The sequence below is a fragment of the Argopecten irradians genome, chromosome 5 (genome assembly GCF_041381155.1).
Source record: "Argopecten irradians isolate NY chromosome 5, Ai_NY, whole genome shotgun sequence".
NCBI classification, from domain to species: domain Eukaryota; kingdom Metazoa; phylum Mollusca; class Bivalvia; order Pectinida; family Pectinidae; genus Argopecten; species Argopecten irradians.
In genome coordinates, this window is record NC_091138.1 from 39161311 (window position 1) to 39174359 (window position 13049).

Sequence of the window (13049 nt, forward strand, 5' to 3'; positions counted from 1 at the left end):
GCTCAACATCGATTACCAGTGGCCATGTCAATGACAGTCTCCTTCCAGTCCTCCATCATGTTACTAGGCCAACCCAGCAGAGATCTATGTGTATGGGATACCCTTCAAATGTGGCAACGCTATTGGACTGGTATTATCTAATCTATTTGGCCTTATGCTCCATTGTTCCACTTATCCATCCGCTCAAAAATCACCAGTGTGTACGAGGTAAGTACGTAAGGAGTCCATAAGAAGCGACTAAATTTTGGAACAATAAAGTGGTTTTTATTTTTACAAACCCCATTAAGCGTTTCCTTTGGGAGTAAAGGGCAACGCGCATTTCCTTGGGCCTTGCGATTTAACAGTATTAGCTTACGAAATTGTATTGTTTTTACATGTATTGTTAATACAAATTTTTTCTTCAGCAAGGTACTCACTGTAAATGGTTCCGAGTCAGATCAATTAATAACACATTGTGCAAGCGATTTTACCTTTCGGACAGGTTGTTCATTAAACGACACAACATTGTATGATATAAAATTAGATACAATCGTTTCACCTCCTCGGGGGTGAGACAAGGAATCACAACCCAAGAGGTACTATTCTTAAATTGTCAAACATAGAGGTTGGCCGAGTGTTTATAACGAGATCTCACATAGTCCTCACCTCAAGGGGCTAAGGGGCTAAATGATGAGTTGTCCTCTTCACCTGCATCATCGTTGGGATGCGTTCCGAACATGAATGGTGTGATATTTCTGATCCAGATTAAGATAATATTATATAAATACTTCATTTTCTAGAATCACAATGTTACCCCTGCTACGTTTGTTGCAACGATCAATATGTGAGTGTTTTAAACTGTATTGGTTAGAAGATTTTATCATGTCTCTAATTAATTTCTTTAATCAGTATTTTCAGCTCCGCTTCCAAAGTAAATAAGCACCTCGGGTAGTAGCAACGAGTATGGGGATTTTGTTTAATGTAAGTATTGGTGTAAAATAAATATTTACATTGTAACATTGTGTATAAGATTTCAATAATTCAAAATTAAATTATTTATATAACGTAATGACAAAAAGAGAATGTATTTGATTAAGTAGACTAGGTAGATTACAAAGTAACCAATGGGGATTATCTTTTCAGGTTGTGTATATGGGGATCGTCCTGTTTGGACCTGGAATCGCAATCGAAGCAGGTTTGTGACAGTTCAGTTATATATACAGCCTAATATTCAAATATTCATAATATGTATTCATAATATGTATTCATTATATACATAAGTGCAATAATAAATAACTCGAAAGAAGAAGTGTGACAATATGTTGCTGTCAAGCAGGCAAACAATATTGCAATGCAAATTTGTATGTTAATGATGTTACAACATATTGTTTTCTGACAGCCAAAAATCATTTTCAGCTCTGATATGTATTAGTAAAATTAAAGCGTAAGCATTGAATAAAATACTGTAATTCTCAAAATGTTGGTAACTTTTGGTAATAAATAACATATTAAAAGCTCATCTTGATTCGTGAGAATGAAAAATACGTCACATATAACTTTAAGAGTTGGCAGTAACATGGACAATATCATAAATATGAAAGACTGTTTCTAATAAGCAGAATATAGGCAATTGTATTGTAATCGTTATCTGATCAAAATTTCTTATCTACTACCATCAAATACTCACTAACCCAGTGTAAAATGAAGATTCATGGTGCACTCAGATTTGGTTTTATATTGTATAGCATCTTGTTTTCTTTTCAATAGTAACAGATTTTCCAATGTGGGCCTCGGTGTTAGCAGTAGCAATCACGGCCATTATCGGCACGGCAACGGTACGTACAATACGTTAACTTACTTAACATATTATTTGACAGCTTATGGTCAGAAGAAAATTAAAAATGTGTTTTATTTGACTCATGTCAATTTAGTTCATATCACTGCCCTGTATGATCGTACAAGGTGGCTAAATTTGGAATTAAAAAAAAAACATTAGACTTTTCTTACATTATTTGACTGCTCTGCAAGTAGGCCGTAATTGTACATGATGTCTCGATTGCATCATCGTAAAAGGTGACTACAATTATGATCTTATCTTTTCTATTTTCCCTAATTGACTTTTTTGCTATAATAATGTCTCCCTTGACAATGTCTTAAATTTGACTATGAATTGAGTGCTCGTCCCTATGAGAAAGGCTCTGGATTCTGTCCTATGACCGAGACATATCATAGTAAATAAAACTGGTAGCTTCTGCTCCTACTTAGCGCACAACAAAATGGAGTGGGACGACTGGTTTGTCGTTGTCAGTAGTAACGTTACCGGATGGGATGTGCTGCTATGTATCTTTGGCGGCATGCTTCAGTGAGATAGCACTGTTAAAATGGCAAGAGTCCTACTATAACAAGGAGACGTAACAGGAATATACCGCAGCATTCCGAAACATACACATATAGCATGCCAAGCGTTATATCATTTACGAACTGGATATTTACATGCAATGCATATTCCACTATCTCACAAAAGACGTACCTCACACTTCCCACACGCAATACACTACTAACTCGGTAGACCGTCTTTAAGCTTGAATGGACCTAGTTGTTTAAAAGGACATAAATATTATGAATCGAACATTTATATAGTATAATTTTATTGATATTCAATCATTCCAAATATATATATTTTAAATATAATTATTTGTAATTATATTATTTAACTTGATATATGGGACGAATCAAATTATGCAATATGATTAATATTGAACATACAATATTTCAAAATAAACTTTTTTAGAAACCACTAAAGTCTTAGAATATAAATTCGACATACTAGATAACAAATGGGATATTTACTAACATTAATTATCAAATAGAAATTACTTTTTGATCAGTTAAGTATGTATGGTTTTAATACAAATACTAAAGTATTGAATATAAATACAAATCATACAAAATTAAAATAGAAATATTAAATATACAATTTTGGATAAAATACATCGAGTATTATGACGTGTCAAACGTTGGTATATTATTCGTATTCGTGTTACTTATATTGTATAATCTATGTTGTCTCCTTCGTGATGCATACAATGATACCATGTGAATGAATAATATGAAATGACGAATATACAACATAAAAATTAATATTAAACGATGGAATATGATTAGCAAGATACGATATGAATGACAAATATACAATAAGAATACAAGACTATACATCACAAATATCCCAAAATGTCAAATTGTACAATATAGCATTCAAAAATACAATAATATATCAGAATTTAACAACGTTTGATGCGCCATAAACTATAAATATAGTAAGTTATTGAGAAACGTTTGACATCCCATATACTCACAATACTACGCGCAATACGTTGTACTTATCTGTTCTTGTAAATATCAGAGAATGAAGAGTTGATTATGGTATTTTTGTATCAGCTTTGACTACGAATATGTTCAAAATCAGGTGAACTTTTATACCAAATACAATAACGTTACTGGCATGATATGTAACTAGTACCCTGCGATACGTCAGCATATTGCGGCTGTTGACAGACACTGTCAAATATTTCTACTCTGATTTTTTATTGCCATAATATGTAATGAAACTTGGGTCATTGAGATTTTGCCTACATTAGATTTAGAAATATGATCAAGCCTTTATCTATTTTGATGTCTTCGTATAACTACCGGGTCCATCATTAAATCCACGGTCGCCGGATGGTCCCTGAAAGCTTCCGATCATAAATGCGCACGCTAGTATCGATATCCTTCCATCATTATGACTTAGTGATAGCAGCATATGTTATGTATCTCACCTAACTCTGTTTTACCAATAATCTTTTTCCTATATTAATAACATCAACAATATGAATATTTTGATTATCGTGGTCCCCACAAAATGTCCAAACGCTTTAACCTTTTCAGCCGTTGTCATTGTGTAACATACAGAACATTGTGTAACATACAGAACAACATTGATGGGCTTAGATATAGTTATACAGAAATTTGAACATCTTTGTTCATTACGGTGTGTAACACGTTAAAATGTGCGTAGGATGTTGTTTCTAAATAATTTGTATGATTTGCTTAACAATTAACAGCTAAGTTTATTTAAGGACAGTGTCTACTGTATTCGATGTGTTAAAAATTGTATGTATGGGGATGGTGTGGTGCTGTGTTTCTTGCAATAGTGCAAACTTGCTTTTTATAGTGTTATCTCACTGAAGCATGCCTCCAAACACACCAAACAAACACATCCCACCCGCACACATTATACAGACAACATGTAAACATGTCGTCCAACACCCTTATGCCCTGCGAAACAGGAGCAGAAACTATTACTTTTATAGACTTAGGTGTGTCTCAGCCAGGGGAGAGAATTCAGAGCCTTCCTTAGAGGGATGAACGCTCAAATTCAGACAATGAGACGGTAGGAAAATGAAAGCAAATTAGAAAGAAAGAAAAATTCTGACTTCCTGTCTATAGAGCTAAAGAGAACTCATGTTATTAAGACAGGTGAATTTTGATATCCTGAATCACTTTCTTTGTATTTTGCTGTATAGAAAACGCTAAAACAGTTCATGCGATATCGATTGCAAATGAGATATATATATATTTGCAGTGAGAAAAAATGTATTTTAATATTGTGAATCACTATTTTTATGTTTAGAGATATTTTTTCCAGACTATTGCATGAAAACGTCTATATTAAGATGACAATATAATGACTATGGAAATGCTCAACCAAATTGAATTATAGACGCTGTCCTTTTACATCTGGCAAACTTGTGTTCGCATTTTATTCATACAAATTAACCAGAAAACAATTGCAACGCGAAATGATTTGAATTTCCAATTACATGTAGGCAGATGTGAGAGTTCCTTTAAAAAAGGAATGTACATGTACGTTGGAATTCTGTTTTGCGGAGATATGTGGCATAGATTTGTACCACAGGATATACCATTAAATTGTTTGGAATGTAAGTATTACTATTTTATTGAAAAAAATATAGGAAGATATATTTTGATAATGCAAGATATGAAAATGAATGAGACTTAAGTTTATGTTTTACAGGGAGGTATGAAGGCGGTCGTGTGGAGTAATGTGTTCCAGTTCCTGGTTGTCTTTGCTGGAATATTCAGTATTATAATACAGGTAAACCTCATCATATCTTATATATGTATATAATAATGTATTCAGTGTATTTCTGCATTAATATCATGTATTTAAAATTAAAGATGCGTTGATGTTAGAAACGTTTTGTTCATTCAATACTTCCCTTGTTTTTCATCTGTCTATTGTATGCTTAACCATATATTCATATATTCATAGATCTCCTGATTACCTTCACCTTGTGTAATCAATAAAACAGCTTTTATTATATCTACAGAGTACGATAGAGGTGGGAAGTTTTCAGTCAGTGTTTGATATAGCGTATGAAGGAAGGCGCCTACGGTATCCATTGTACGTATGTTATATAGGTATTATTAAAACGTATGTATTTATTTTACAATTCCCAAATACGAGAATTGTAAAGTAGAGCTTATTAGTTACTAATACTTTCATGTGACAATCGGATACATGTGAAAACAGGTTTGTTAAAGATGCTCCACCGCCGACAGAGCATAAATGATATTCATCACTCGAACAGTAATTGGTGTTTAATCGTGTGTGTATATATATATATATATATATATAATTAGCACAAAAAATGTAATAAAATATTTAATTTTGCCTTTGGTGCATAAGCAATCAGTATTTCATTCCATATAGGATATAGTGACATGGAATCTTTTTGGGATGCAATTAATTCTTTTTTTTTTATATTTTTAACTTTAAAATTAGAAGCTCAAACTTTTCAATGGTGGTTATGGTGTAAGTAAGTAACTTTTTTAACCTGAAGAAAAATACTAAATCGTCTGCTCATGTTTTTGATAGTAAAAAAATAACGTTTGTCAGTGGTGAAGCAGTTTAACTTATAATGACACTTTCAGCTCGAGCCCCAACCCAACTGTACGACACTCGTACTGGACACTGATCATAGGGTCGTCTGTCTCTCTGGCCTACCTCTTACCTACCCAGGCAACCACTCAGAGGATTTGTTCAGTTCCTACACAGAGGGACGCACGAAAGTAAGAACGTATCGCTTGTTTTCCTTGTCATAATTTTGCTCACGCTCATTGTCTAAAGTTTTAAAATGTAGCGCGCTCCAATAGTATGATATCAATGAGGCCATTGTAAAATCCGATCATTCGAGTACAAGTGATGTGAATTTGGAAATGCGGAATAACAAGGTCTTCGAATAACACGCGTGGTTATTTTAACAAAGTTAATTTCCATGTAGGTAAAACATTTCGAAATATTTTGGTTCTGTCCTTCCAGAGTGGTAATGGTATCGGCAGTGACGACGGTCGTCAACTTCCTACTCTCCTGCAGTGTGGGGATTTTCGCCTACGCTTTCTTCTACAAAACCAGATGTGATCCTTTGGAGTCAAAAGCTATCGAAAATTCAAACCAGGTAGGCCGAACTTAGAAATTAAACATGCATCTATATCTGTACGTCCTGTAGATCTCCGTGTATACTTTAGATAGAGTTGTCTTTCCTTACACTCTCCTACACCTCTGTCAAAGGCTAATGCCAAGTATGGCAAAATTAATATTGAGAATTTAGTTTCTTGAGGTACTCTAACGTAATGACGTATTTTTAACACACTAAATATATTGCATATCTCTTTTTTATTAAACAGTAAAAGTGTCAAGTCATTATTAAACACAAAATGCAATTTGGCGATAGTTTTTAAATTTGTATTTTCTCCTTCTTGTTTTCTCTTCATGCTCGTCAGATCCTACCCTACCTGGTTGTGGTATTGTTCCGTGACATTCCTGGAATGGCTGGAGTATTTGTCGCCGCTGTCTTCAGTGCTTCCCTCAGGTAATACATTCACTCGATACGTTTGATGTGGTGTTATTGTCTACGGGAATGCATGGATTACATTGACCAGACTGGAATCTAAATAAACTGAAAAAAGAAGATATATCAAAGTAAATTTGTGAAAGTTAATCTCTGCAAAGTAATGTCTAGCTCACCTATATTTGAAGTTATTTTAGTTCACTTTGTGTGATATACATGTACGCGAAATTGAATCTCTGCGAACTTGTTTTAAAATAGAAATCGCGAAATTATGTATCCGCGAAAAAAAGTCTGTTTATAGTAATTAATTACAGAAATGCAAATTGTAAATAAAACATTGCATGTATCATACATGCTTTACCGTGCTTAACATGAAATCCATCCTCAGTGAATCAAGTTTATTCATTAATTTATCATTACAGTGCTATTACGTCACTGTTGAGCAGTCTATCAGCGCAGACAGTAGTGGACATTATCCGACCACTGGTCAAGGATATCAGTGAAGCTAAAGCCAACTCTTATAGCAAAACTTTGCGGTACGTATTTCAATGTGTATTGCATTTCTGCCTAAAACCATAGACTATTTCGTAAGTAAATATCTTTAAAAATACATGGTAATTTCCTACTTATCATTATCACCCTGATAATCATTGGCAGATTGATATAGTAGATATTTACACCATTTAAATACAGGTTACACAATGATTGGTTGTTGAATATTGAATTTGTTCCTCACGAGTGAGTTATTTTTTAAAAGTTACAAAAGACACGAGCTTTAGCGAGTGACTTTTTTGAACTTTTGAAAAATAAGTTACGACCAGTTTCTACCACAATCATATTCGTTTTTAGCCGATAGAAATACGGCAGGGATATGGTAACGGGTTTTTAACGAAATATGCAAATAAGGTGTAGTAAAAATTTTATCAGCAAAAAGGCACTAATTAATGTTAAAAAGTAATCGTTAGATAAAGAATCCATCGATATCAACTTCTTCTAATTGGGAACATCTTTCGGGTTAAACGATACTCATTTAACGTCTTATTGAGTTCAAATCTTCATCGGTGGTTCCAGAAAATAAAACTTTATGTCGGACTGCATGTATACATGTAAAAGCATTCGCACGAAGCGGCATCGTCAATTTCCCGCCAGATAATCATCAAGCCATAATACCATCAAGATCAAGTTCATTTCATACACGTTAAATCTAAGAAACTTATCAGTAAAATTCTTGTCCTTCAAGATGTATTATTAGCACGAAAGGTCAATTTAACATGTATGAAAACGTCACGTATTTTGACACAACGACCATGACGCTTAAGCTTTCCAACAGCAGTTTTGGACGTCAAGCGGCGATCACAACATAAACTGATGTCATTTGATTATTGATGACGTTGACAATGATGACGTGACACTAAAAAATAGTAAAAAATAAATAGTATGACTGAAGGCAAGGCCTTAAAGGGCGCCGCCAGATGTTTCAGTAAGCATTAATTATGCAATGTTAAAAAGTTCAATTAATGGAAAAAACGGAGCCGAATTTTTGGTTTATTTTTTATCCATATATTCACACTCTATCTTTGTCCCAAAACCCCCATTTGAGCAGGAAACCTACATAAGAGAAGAAAGAAACTTTTATTTCCGTAACAGATATGCTGTTTTCGGTCAGGTGATTATATTGGACGGTAGTTTATTACTTGAACGCTTGCAAATAAAGAGCAACAGCACTGAGCTTCTGTCGAATGAAGATAATGTTCGTCGGATCTTAAAAGCGTTTGAATCGCTTAATTATATAATTAGCTGACTTAGTATTGCATTTACGCTGATGATATTTTTTACAGTGGGTAAAAAAATGGCGGCCGCAAACTGAAGCTGTCAATGTGTAGGATTGAATTTTGAAGATTGTGTTACCTTAGAAGTGCTTCGCACTTCGTGTCCTTCGGACACGAAGGGCTGCGCCCTTATAAACCTACCTTTACTTTTTTGGAGTGAAAATCAATAAGATGATAAATGTTTTGACACTTGTAAGGATACATATATAATTTTTTCAGTACCAGCATATGGAATCATAGGAATAGGTATTTCATTTGTAATTGCTGAAATAGAAGGCCCGCTGTCAGAGGTATGTAAAGATATGTGATTTCATTGGCTAACATGGTCAATTGTAACTGAAACGAACACCACAGCACGAGCATTGTGATGATGTCTCTGTTTCTTTTATTAACTACTATTCTTTCAAACATGGAATTTTAACTTTGAAAAAGAATTTACGTATTTTATGGTTGGATTAATATGAAAAACAAAAGTTTAAATTGAAATATCTTCACATTGATATATTTAGTTTTATGTCTTTTTGATAAGATTGTATACTGCTTGCTGTCCAGTTTTGGTGGAGCTTCAGCCGGAATGTTCTTCTTTGCCGCCTACTGTCCCTGGGCTAACAGTAAGGTAAATGGGATATCTCGTAAATTTCACACTTAATCTACATTCAAAAGAGTCAAAAGCTAATGTCGGTACCGACATCGTAATGAAAAAGAAAATCTGGTTAATCCAAAGAAGGTAAAAATAAAAATCCACTTTGTATTGAACTCCTGTCAGAATACACGGGAAAAGAGCCCTGACCAATCAGCTCCTAACTAGTAAGCCTTTTAACAATACCTGTTCAGCAAAACAGTTTATCAAAATAAGATATACATGTACATTTGCTTACCGATAGGTTACACAGATGATACTCTCAAACAGTTTATATCTTTTTACAAAGGGGGTAATTACGGGAGGACTGACAGGAATGGGACTGGTGATGTGGATTGCCCTCGGACAGAGTTTCTCCCCGACACGCCTCAGAGCACAGACCTTACCTCCAGTCTCCACGGACCAGTGCTGGGGTCATAACCAGAGTCTTTTGCTAGGCAACGCCACAACTCTCACACAACCAACTACTCCTGTCTTCGTCAGTCGGGAAATAGAACAAAAGTATAGCTGATAGTGTCCTTGTTGAAGAATTCTTAAAAATATATGTATATACAAAAATATATGTATATTCCCTATGATAAATTTACAAAACAAAAAACGTTTACAATTATGTCATGTTAACATGATTACAAACTTTTAACGTTAAAGTATTTGAAATATCAAAAATAAACTTAATTTTCGTACATGTTCAACATCTTTCTGATCATTCTTCTATTCACATTTTTTTATCGCAGTGAAGGGATAGACATCCTGTACTCAATATCATACTATTGGCTGGTGCCCTTGTGTATGTTGTTCACTATTATTATCGGATCCTTGGTATCCATACTGACAGGTACGTAAAGTGATTATGCACATTAACCCTTTGATATTCAAAAAAGTGGTAGTCTTGTCTTTGAATTAGGACAGCACAAATGTGTCTTATGGTGCGAGTGAGTAAAAATAATTATACAAACTTCCATATCGAGTGTAGTTGTTTTTTAAATTAATTTCTTCCTATATTTTGGTCAGCTTTTATTTTGATTGAATGTTAAAGTTATAAGTTCTAAAGAATTGTGTGAGAGCCATTCTGAACAAGGACAAGCACTTTGTTTTAATGATTAACTGAATAAAATAGGGTGTTTTTATTATAAAATCGTTTTCGTTTCCGTGTTAACCAACCAGGACGACCGGACCCTGCCGATGTTGATGTCCGTTACATACTGCCTTTCTTTGACCACTGTTTTCCCTGCCTCCCTCGGACAGTACGAACACGTCTGTATGGCGGGGTCAAGTTTCACGAGGTTAGTAACTTAACCATTACATGACAAGATCATTTGATTTATTGTCCTATATCATGATTACAACTTTGATGATTATCAACTATGGACCTTTGTTGGGGTCCATATGGTGCTATCCCGTCTGTGCATATTACAGAGTTAGCTCCCATGCGGGTAGGTATCGATTGTAACGTCATTATTTCGTGAGCGCAATTCACGTCGTTTTTTCCGAATCGTATGACGTTACGCTACCAAACACATGACGTCACAATCAATACCTACCCACAAGTGCAGATAATCTGTAATATGCAAATTCGGAATACGAGTTGAGTTGAGATGTTTATCGTACCGTTAGTATAATTGGTTCCCGGGTACGACGGAGTGTTATACCGCCCTGGTAAAATTTAATATGACCGAGGGTGTAGTCTGAGGTTATTAACACCTTATGCTCCTTCATTTCTGTATAAGATGTTTAGTCTACTTGACAAATGTCAAAGGTATTATCTGATATGCACGTTAATCACTGGAAAAACGCCTGGAGAACTCAACGTGGGGCAATGAAGTCTGAAACATCTAAAACATGTCTAATTTTAGATGATAATAGATTAATTTTCTGATTGCACCAAAAGTTTAAATACTTTGTTGTACACGGTATGATATATTTTCAAATATTCAGCATCATTTTATTTAAAATTGTGTATATTTGATTTATGATATAACTAAAAGTGTCTTTGCAGTCAGCTGACGGTGTCTGCTTTTTGACCCAATCTGTAGAGTCTCTTATTCTAAGTAAGGTCACTCTTGATTCTTAGTAGGGTCACTCGACAGGAACACGTATTTTTCCTGTTTTTCTGCAATTAAATATAAATGTATTTTTCTGTTTCCGACAGAGAAAAACCTGGCTGAAGAGTTTGGAACTAAAGCAAGTTGAAAATGAAGGGTACACCGTTAATACAACATTAAGCTCAATACCGGGACAAGACAATTGTAACTCAAATACTCATACTAATAAAAGCCACCAAGACCGAAATTCTGAGAATATACGGAAACGACAATCGGAGTCAAATCGACCCACTTCATTGACAGGGGAACACCCCGGTGGTGGTTCGTCTTCTACACACGTGTCGGCTCGGGACAATACCAGTGATGTTGACGACACTAGACAAGTTGAAATTTTAATGGATAAAACACTTAAGCAAGCAAATAGAGATTTAGTGCATAGCCGAAATACGGACTCCGGAGAACACCAAAATATTTACTCGACTTATCTGTAGTTATTGTGATTTCTCATTCTGTTATGTATAGTGATTTTGAAGTATGCACCAATACTTGAATAAACGTTCATGCATGACATTATCAATGCATATACAACAATGGCGTAGGAAGTTGAAAGGTAATGGGGGGGGGGGGAGAGGGGGCAATGGTCCTAAATATTTCGTAACCCCCCCCGTCCCCCCCCTCACGCGCACTGCACCCAAAGGAGATACTTAATATAATATTAATATATATATATATAATATATATATCATTACACATAATCCTTGTACACATCTATAGTCAGTGGCACAGCTAGCAGGATATCAATAAATACGCAATTAGCGTGCGAGTTTGGGGGGGTCCAGGGGTATCCCCTGGAAAATGACTGTGATGACCACAACGATGCATTTTGTTGATTTTGCGATAGACGAAGGGGGTGGGGGGATGGGGTCCGGGTATCTCCACCGGGAAAAAAATACGATTTAGAATGGCTGAGATGAGTTTTGCGATGCATTTGGTTGAATTTGCGAACACCGAAGGCGCGAGATTTTGGTGATTGAGAGGGGGGTAGGTCCGGGGATCTCCCTGGGAACATTTTTTATGATTTAGAATGGCTGAGATGAGTTTTACGATGTATTTTGATGAATTTGCAAGCACCAAAGGCGTGAGATTTTGTTGTTTTGGGGGTCCTGGGGTCTCCTCCGGGAAAAACTTTTGGAAACGATTTGGAATTGCTGAGATGAGTTTTACGATGTATTTTGATGAATTTGCGAGCGCCGAAAGCGCGTGATTTTGTTGTTTGCTGAGAAAAAATATTACGTTTTGGAATGACTGAGACGAGTTTTATAATGTATTTTGATGATTTTCAAGCGTTCTTAACACGGTAAATTTTTCGATCTAAAGTTAATTGCATTTAGAAATGATAATTGTGAGTGTCGTCATACCATTATGCAACCCAAGTCGATCTGAACATACCGGATTCACACCATCGGCACATTGTTGTGTAACTTAAAATAAAAATGATTTGAATGTCTTGCTAAGACATATGAACAAATTAATCATTTAAGAAGCATTTTTGAAATAGTATAATCCCTTGATGGACATTTTTAGTCTAGTTTGTGTGTATTGAATTATCATTACTAAAGGTTTGAACATTATGTGTTTGAACGTT

The 13049-nt window shown here is 35.0% G+C and overlaps 1 pseudogene; it reads left to right on the top strand.

The window, feature by feature from the left end:
• Nucleotides 1–837: 837 nt before the first annotated feature.
• Nucleotides 838–12025, top strand: LOC138324566 (sodium-coupled monocarboxylate transporter 1-like; annotated as a pseudogene).
• Nucleotides 12026–13049: the final 1024 nt, after the last annotated feature.